At 39.0% G+C, this 9,559-nt stretch overlaps 1 protein-coding gene across 1 annotated transcript in view; it reads right to left on the bottom strand.

Annotated features, from left to right (window-relative positions):
• The window catches only part of LOC124155510 (ornithine decarboxylase-like), a 35,825-nt gene extending 32,138 nt beyond the window's left edge, over window positions 1-3,687 (bottom strand). Inside the window, exon 1 of the mRNA XM_046529386.1 lies at window positions 3,518-3,687. The gene's annotated coding sequence lies outside the window, so the exon portion shown is untranslated. The remainder of the gene's footprint in view (window positions 1-3,517) is intronic.
• Between the last annotated feature and the right edge of the window lie 5,872 nt (window positions 3,688-9,559).

The raw sequence follows: 9,559 nt of genomic DNA on the forward strand, positions 1-9,559 counted from the left end.
AGGAAGTAATAGGAAGAAAAACGGCAGGAGGGAGAAAAGAATGGATAACCCTAACATTAATGGGGTAAATAAGTAGGAGGTGAGATTTTAAACCACAAAATCAACTCGAGGACAAGACAAAAAAGTAAAGGCTGTAAAATGAAATAAATAGTATGTACAAGAAATTCTGACAACTGAAAAATTAATTCTAGCTAATTATTGAAATTAATTTGAAGTCACTTCAAAATAAAGAACTTCCAAGATTCTAGCCTTATTAATGATAACAGAATAGGCATTTGAATATGTACTTTTTCCACAGCTCATCATAATGGTCATTTTTGCTTTCTAAATGGATGCAGCATCATTAAAAATCAAAGGAATGGGCTACAAGTCTGGCAAAGCATGAAGTTCAAATGCTGTTCCATCCCCCTATAGATCTGAAGTCCCCGCAGCAGACTTCTTTCTGTAACCTCCAAATAAGACGACCCTGAAAAGAACCCAAAATTTTCCCATACCAGAGAGACAATCAGCCATGACGAGGACCTTGCGAGAGGTCCCTGAAGAAGCCATCCTGGACGCGTACTGGTCATGGTAGAGTCGCTGGAAAAAATATGTAGAAGCCCAAGAGCAGTTCTTTGAAGAATTGAAACTTTTGTGCAAACCTGTTCAATAAATTGCTTTTGAAAAATAATCGTATTACTTTCAGAACGCACCCTGTAAGTCTACCAAGTCAGGTCATGGAGAAGGGAAGTTTGAAGCTCTCCCTGGGATGACAGGCGCATGTTCAACTTGTGGATAATCTTAAGTAACAATTCTCAATTGCAGTTTGATTAAAATTATACCTAATGCTAGCAGTAATGGAAGCAGCAATGAGACCATCTACTATTCTCTTCATGGAGCTATTTTGCCCCGGAATGTTGAAACCATCTGTGGGTGAGTGAATATGTGTGTGACTGTTTTCAGAGTGCTTGCGTACTTACATCAACCAACAACCAGGCATCCTTAGCAGGGTCTCTCCAGCCCTCACAAAGGCTCTTATTTTGGTTGCTTGTATTTGTGAGTGTGTGTGTGCAAGTGTTTATAAGTGATTTGGCTATTACATACGAGAAGCTGGGGTTTGGTCCCTGTGGTGAAACTCTCCCCTTTCCCGCACACCAACAAGGTGTTTAATTTTTGCAAGGTGGACAAGTAGTGGGAGATATTCAGGGCCGGTTATAGACATTTTTCTTGTGTAAGCAAACAACATCCCCACCCCTCAAAAATAATCTGAGAGGAAGTAGGGATTCTCTCCGGATACATTTAAAAATAAATAAGACTACTTTAGGAATTAGGGTCGAGACTTAAATGCTAGCATGAACTTAAAACATACTAGCTCTTATATATATTGAATGTGATATTTTTAAAGCTCAAAAGTTTAAAAAGTTGTATGCAATATGTAAGTTTCACCACCTATCCTGCTAGTGTCCTCAGGTAACTGATGCCAAGAAGTTTTCTGTAGCCTCTTACATAGTTAACACGCCTTATTTCTCTTCCCCAAATCAGGGATCATCACCTTTTTGCGAGACACTAATCTATCCAATATTGAAGTTAATGAACAATTACAATGATATTGTAGCAATGACATTAAAAATATCAACTATACTAAGAATAGAACACAATCGAGGAATATACTTCAACTATTATCTCTCAGAACTATCAAGTCATTAACAATCTAAAAACTTTCAGCCAATATACAATAATATTTCATAACAGCATCTTCTTATTTCAGTATGTCTAATGAAATGCATGAGAATATCTAGTACACTTCAAATCACACAACATGATGAAATTTTAAATCAGAATTGCCTAAATTGAGCTTCCTCCACATTTTTCCCCGGTCTTCTGCAAAATTTATTACGTTCCATACAAATTTTCCAGCACATCCACCATTGAAAGCCATAACCAATAATTCTACATTTGCATGGAAATATTTAGCAATGTATATCGCTCCACAAATTCTATTTAAGCTTCTCTAGCAACGTCACATATTACCCATCAGATAACTCACGATCAATCAAGTATAACTTAAGTACTTTCCATTGAGAAATGTTTTGAAGAGAAAATTGCGCCGGTATAAGCCTTGGAGCTCGAATAATCCCGATGTACCCATGAACCTTAGGTAAATAAGCACATCTCTCTCCTCAATGCCTAATAATAGAAATCAACTCAAACAATGATAAAAATTCTCTGACTCATTCTCAGGCATTTCCTAAAACTACAATCAGAAAATATCTTGAAACAGAAATGATGTACACGTTGAATTTGACCTATTAGCATGGTATGTAACACAAACCAAACAACTAAAATTAGCATTTATGGGAAACAAATAAAATTATCACAAAAAAATACTTATTATCCTTTCAAAAACCGAAGTTCTACGTTACGTCGCTTGTAGATGGATTCGATGCTAAAATTTGAATAATAAACTCGTGTCCCCAGGACAAGATCGAAGGTTACAGAATTACACATGAAAGTTGCAACTTGGTCGCCTCAGAATTAGTCATACGCCATAAAATACCCTATAACTATGTGTTTCTATTTTAATACAGCAAAATACCAACAATACAAACTCAGTTCGTAAATCACATGAAACATTAGTTCAAATATAGCTCGCAATCCCGTGTAAGCTTATCCAACACGCCGAAATAAATTTAAACGTGAGCTATGATGAAATAACAAGGCTCTTGGATAATTCACTAAGATTGATGTTAAACAATATCACATTAAGGAGATCGGTGTCATCAAAATATAATTAAAGAGCATCACTACAGCCCTCCATACCCAATAAGTGAATGATATAAAACCTATAGCCAGAGAAATATTGACTTAACCAATCTAAGCCCTTTCAGTTTTCAAAAATCGCCCTGGTAAGACAAAGGAAGCGATTTATCCTTAGCACTTGGGATACCTCCAACGTTTTGTGAAAGCTAAGCCTTTCTGTTCAAATTTAACGATTAAGGAAAATAATTGTAACAACCAAAAATCAATAAAAGGTAATCCCTGAGAGAAAAAAATAATGCCACCATATTCGCCGATTAAAAGTACACGATTACGGTGTAATTATGATTCACTAGCTTGTTTAACTTCCTTCAGTCACCGCGGCCTACGTTGTAACATATCTTATCGATCAAGCAACTTAAGTAAACACACACAAAGAAAAAATAACCACCAAAAACTAAGGAAAGTATACCCAAAGCTCGAATAATGATATCCCCGAAGTGATAAAACGGAATCAGGAGTACACACCAACCGCAAAAATAATAACGGCAGACACCTACATAGAAATCAACAATTTTCAAAACTTCGCTACTCGCTATCCTCGAGAAAAGTAGCACAAGCTTATAATTGGCGTAATAAAGAAAACTGAATGTCCATTTGTGTACATATTTCACTCAATACTGCGCACACACCTATTTGTTAATCCTCGAGAATGCCATCTTACTACACTGATTCGTTCAGAAACAAAACCAAGAAATTAGATTTTTGTCATTATATTTACCTGAACGGACGGACGCCACCCTTTGGGCACGCCTTTAGTTGATGACGGAATGGTGAATGACTTTTGACAACTTCGGGGTGAATAAAAACTAGAAAACTTGGAATTACTTTTGAGTAGATGGTCACAGCTAACTCACTCTTGCTCCATGCCTTGAAGAGTCCTTTATCAGCATGGCAACCGAATCACCGCAAATCTCATCACCGGACTACTTCCTGCGGGTTGTATCAATCCGCACCAACATAGTAGGCAACTTTTGAATGATGGACGACTGAACTAAAATGTTTCCAGTGATTTCCAGTAATTGTACTAACGTGTAGCCGTTGATCTAAAAGGCACAGTATCATAATTTTAAATTTCCTTCAACACTTACACCCGAGAATGATTAGTCAATCCAACAAACCGGTATAGCCAACCGGCTGATGACTGGATGATGGCAATGTCGCATATTTTCCACTACTCTGTTCATATTTCATAAATATATGAGCTGTAACTTCCTTTACAAAAATATACAATAGGCAATATATAACACCTTGCACTTTCCGGTCCACATTTTCCCGTGTCATTACCCTCCGTTGCTTTCATTCGTACGAGAGTCTATACCAATAAGGTGGAAAGAAATGAAGTTACGTATCAAAATCCTCTTTTCTCCTCTCCAAAGATGCCTAGGTACTAATGGAAATATGAGGTAGTTTTCCTTTTCCTCCTCTTCTCAAGGCTGAAACCAGATTTTTTGGAAAGGGAAGTTCATATAAGTAGAGGAGGTTCATTTGGTGCGGGGGTGAAAATCGGAGCGTTTGAATTCCCTGACTGCTATTCCTTGCTATTTACTTACCTGAAATTACAACAGTGACAGCCTTCCTGCCACACCCTCCCCCCTTCAGTTCCTCCCAACACAGCTGATAAGGTCATCAAAGGGGGAGGTGATTATATTGTTAAATTTCTGGACCCCCCCCCCTATAAATGGTTGTGAAACTGCTAAGATCCATCTCTCCTTTCTTGGCTATCACATTCACTCATCAATGAGATAATTCCGGGAGATAGACCACTCGGATCTCTCACTAATAACAGGAACCTACAGATACGAAGTATAATTACAGCCTCCCTAAATGGAAAATCTGAAATGCTGCCACAGAGATTCTTTCAGATCCTCTAGCAACACATCATTAGCCACCTAGAACTGATTCTTGAACTCCCGCCAATCACTGGCAAGTGCTCATAGACAAGTGGTGGCTGAAAATATTACTCCTAGAAATGACTTAACATTGAGCTGCTGCATATAGCTATTGCATTCAGGGAGAAATTCCATAGCTGTCATAGTAGCACTCTCACTGCTCACCCCCTGAATGAACCCAATGTGCCTACCAATGGATGCATAACTTTAAAAGGTCAATTTAAAATTTCTCATTAATACTAATTCATGGATTTTGAAACAGTATTTTACGGAGAGGACATATACCCACATATAGCACCATAGGCGCAGCTAGGAATTAAGTAATGCTGGGGGGGTTTAGAAGCAACTAATACCGGAGTATTTGGGGGTATGGAATACCCCCCAGGATAACTGGTAGGTGTGAGATTAATAAATTGCTGAGTTTTGAAGATAAATGGTTCAAAATGGTGAGTTTTACGGCTTTCTGAGGAATATTTTATTCATCCTTACACTATTCTATTCAATCCAATTAAGTAAAATGGATTAAAAGTGAAAAAAAGTAAAAATTTCTCTTAGCTCTGGGGGGGGGGGGGGGTTTACCCCCCAAACCCCCCCCCCCCCCTTGCTGCGCCACTGTATAGCACATAATGTCTCTGAGATGTCTCCAACAAGTCTTGAATGTCTCAGAGATGTATCGGAGCCATCACTGAAACAATACTAAAGGGGACATAGAGCTGTCTCAGCGACTTCACAGAGTAGTCTCTGAGACATATCACAGAGATGTGTTTCTGATGTATGAGTAGTAGTTAATGGACATTCGAAAGAAAATATTGATAGATTGGAGGGATAGGTGACTCATTCACAATCTGTTCTTGGCCCATACTATGAAAATGAGGGTAGCAGAGGGATAATCAGGGTGGGCAATCATTGGCAGAGGAGTCAGGCAAGGCAGTCCACTATCACCATTGCTTTTTAATGTGTACACTGAGAAGATGGTGAGGGAGGTATGGGATTGGGATTGAGTTGGAATCTGGGGTAAAAGTGGGAGGAATGATGTTTAAATTAGTGAGGTTCTCAGAAGACCACACATTGATGAGTGAGTCAGCGAGAGGTCTACAGGCTCTAGAGTATACATGGGACATTGTTGCAAGAGATATGGCATGAGGATTAATGCCAAGAAGACCAAAGTTATGCAGCTTAGTGAAGCATCATGACCTCGGAATGTGACACTCAAGATAAAAGTAGGTGGGCAAATACTGGAGCAAGTAGAGCAATTCAACTATTCGGGCACTATAATAGAGGAAAACAGATTCAGCAGAAAGGATATCAGGAAGAGAATAGCATTACCAAAGGAGGTACATATTTATGAGTAACAAGGAGCTTGTGAGAGGATCATTATCAATGAGTTTAAAGAAAAAGCTAGTGAAGAGTCTGATCTGAAGTGTAACTCTTTTGGATGCAGAAATATGGACACTTAGAAAGGAGGACAAGAAAAATTGGAGGCTTATGAGATGTGGGAATGGAAAAGAATGAAGAAGGTGGAGTGGATGGAGACCCTTTTCCACGCGCTGGCGAGATTGTAGCCGTCTTCATGGTTGAAGTTCTTTGTTGTTTTGGCGATTTCAATTGCCTCCCTGATTATTCTCGGGTAGTAGTGGCCTTCTTTGTTCAAAAGAGAGGCGTTGTCAGTCAATATTGTGTGTCGGTCCACTCCATTGGTGTTCCACCACCGCTGACTGGGTGAAATGTCTATTTTTTACGGCCCTTCTGAGCTCTTGGACTCGGCATTTCAGTGCTCGTGATGTTTGGCCGATGTAGGAATCACCGCAGCTGCATTTAATCTGGTATACTCCTCCAAAGATGTCTTTAGGGTGGTAGTCTTTCGTGTTGACGAGGATATTCGACATTTTGGTGACGCATTTGAATCTGGTCATGATGTTGTGTTTTTGGAGGGCTCTCACGATGTTTTCCGTGGTACCGGCGACGTAAGGTAGGATAGCGTGTGCTCTCGCCTTTCCTGTAGTAGGGCTCTCTTCATTGGTCCTTTTCGGGGCCATCAGCAACTGCTTACGTTTCATTTTGTGGAAAATCTTCAAGATGTTTTCTCGCCGGAAGCCGTTCATCTGGAAAGTTTCCATTAAATGTCGTTTTTCTTTTTCGATGGAGGAGCATGTAAAACTTCAAATGTGAAAATGTTTAATTCATAACTGCCCATACCATAAAAAATCCTTTGATACCTACTAAAATTGCAGTATTTGGCATAACTATTTTAGAAATAAAGTTTGACCAGGATGGAATAAAAAACTAAGCTGGCTAGTCCAAAAATCAAAGTAAAATATTTTGCAAATACATTGATTACACTGGTTGACAAAAAATATTCTTTTATTTGACAAATAATGAAATACATATTCTCTTGCATATTTTTTGCTGCTGAATAGAAACAAGGCCATAAAAAACATGCACCATGTAAAGCTTTTCAGGTACAGAAACCCCATTAGTTATGTAAGCAATTATGTACAATTATATTAATGCATAAAGGCAATACTTTGTGGTAATTCAGAATGTTAAACATGTTTACGAACCTTCGCCATTCGTGGAACACCATTCTACTGGAAAGAAGAAAACAACATCGAACACCTTTCATCGGGGCTGGAACTAGAAGTTTTGTCAGAGGAGTCAAATATCACCATGCAGCCCCCCTCCCTCGATCCCCCCTCGCTCCCTCCCTCTGCCAACACTAAAATATAATACATCCATGCATGATTAAATAGAAAGGAAGGCTGCGCGGTATGTTAAAAACTGCTAAGGGTTTACAGACAATGTAACCCAGATGCTAAGTGCATTAGGCTGGAGTCGCTTGAGACTTAGAGGGCTGTGAACTAAGCTTAGATTGCTTGAACAATTGAGAATAGATATCTTTAAGAGAAACACGAGAACATAATATTAGAGCTCTACTATATTTCCAGGTCACACAGAAGCGATAAATTGAGAGAGATATTTGGCTGAACAGATAGATATGGGAATTCATTTTTCCCCCCGAATATCAAAAAATAAATAACTTTTTAAAATAAACTTCAAATTTTGCTGCCCCTTGAAATCTGCTGCCTGTGCCACCTCTACCCTGTCCTAGTTAGAAAAGTGGTGCCAATGTATTCTATACACAAGTCAACAGAAAATACCCAATTAGTAATCGACCTTAAGGCTCTGGTTGGAATACTACTGAAGCTGTTGTCGCAGGATAAATTTAGACAGAATGAAACCTAAGGGAAATAGAGTTGTCTAAACAATGCCATAGAAAACTACAAGTCACCTTTATGGGACATATTACTGTATTAAGAGTTTTAAAAATTGATCTGTGAAGATTTTAGAACCATTAGACTATATATTTTTTTTTTAATTTAAGGAGTTACTCACATACAGCATTTCTGCCAATTTATAGTGACGCAGTAACAAACATTAAATTTTAACATAAAATATTTGAACAGAGAGCAATGGCATAAGATAGTAAAGAACAAAATAGAAGGCACGAGGAAAGGGAGGTGGAGAGGGAGGTTTATTTATTAGCCGAGGAATGGGACGTGGCAAGTTTGATAAATGAGTTTAAGGGCAGAATAAACTGGTCAATATTGTCTGGCAATGAATTGAGCAAGGAGCAAAGTCGGTGTTAGAGTGAGCGCTTAACGAGGGATAGTCTAGGGATAGGCGTATGGAGTAAGGAATGTGTACGAGTGGGTCGGCAAGGCACTCTGAAATTAATGGATGAAAGCAAATGAGGACAATCAATGTGTGAATTTAGAATATTGTGAATAAGTTTTAAGTCTGTTTTAATCCTTTGTTGGGAGAGATCAGTCATTAATAGGGAAGATAAGAGTGAGCTGGTGAACATGTCACGTAAGTGGGGAACTCTGCGTCTCTCTCTTACGATTCTGGCGAAGAAGCTTGTTATACTGTCAAGAGAGGTGAGGTTAGAGGGGGCTGCGATGGACCATATGGGAGAGAATTATCCGGTGACTGGAAGGATAAATGCCGAGAAATATGATTTTAAAGCTGTGGGATCGGTTATTTCTGTATAGCGGTAGAGGAGACCTAAAAGTGACATAGCTTTGCTCTTGATTAAATGAATGTGTTCCGAGAAGTTAAGTTTGGTGTCGGTAATGACGCCTAAATCCTTCACAGCTGAAACACGTTGAAGAGGCTCAGAATTAATTGAATATTGAAAAATAATAGGGACTTTTTTAAGAGAAATCGAAAGGGAGTTGCATTTACTGAAATTTAAATTTAGGTTCCAAGTATTGCACCATTTTGCACTCAGGTTTAAAGAATCTTGAAGGACTTTGCAGTCCGAGGGAGTTTGAATTTGCTTAAATAGCTTACAGTCGTCCGCGTAAAAAAGAGCATGTGTCTGGGATGGAGGCAAAAGTGTGGCTAGGTCATCAATGAATAGGCTAAATAAATATGGCCCCAGGACACTACCTTGAGGAACACCTGATATTACCGGGGACCGGATATCGTCCAGTAGGACGAGGTGCCAGAAAATATAACTCTTTGGAATCTATTGGTAAGGAAGGATTTGACGAGATTGAGAAAGGTTCCATGCACGTTGAATCGATGACTAAGCTTGTGAAAGAGGAGGGTATGGTCAAGTGAATCGAAGGCTCTGGAGAAATCAAGGAATATGGCGTCGAGTTGAGAATTTTTTGCTATTGAGTTGATGGCATGGTGATGGAATACAGATACATAGGTTAGTAAGACAGGAACGATTAGGAAGGAAACCATGCTGATTTTTCGAGAGGTTAGGGGATGTAAAGTAATGTAATCTGTTGAGTATAATCCTCTCAGCGACAGAGGATAGGATAGGAAGTAAGGAAATCAGGCGGTAATTAGCGACTTCA

Source organism: Ischnura elegans, chromosome 3 (genome assembly GCF_921293095.1).
Source record: "Ischnura elegans chromosome 3, ioIscEleg1.1, whole genome shotgun sequence".
Taxonomy (NCBI): Eukaryota; Metazoa; Arthropoda; class Insecta; order Odonata; family Coenagrionidae; genus Ischnura; species Ischnura elegans.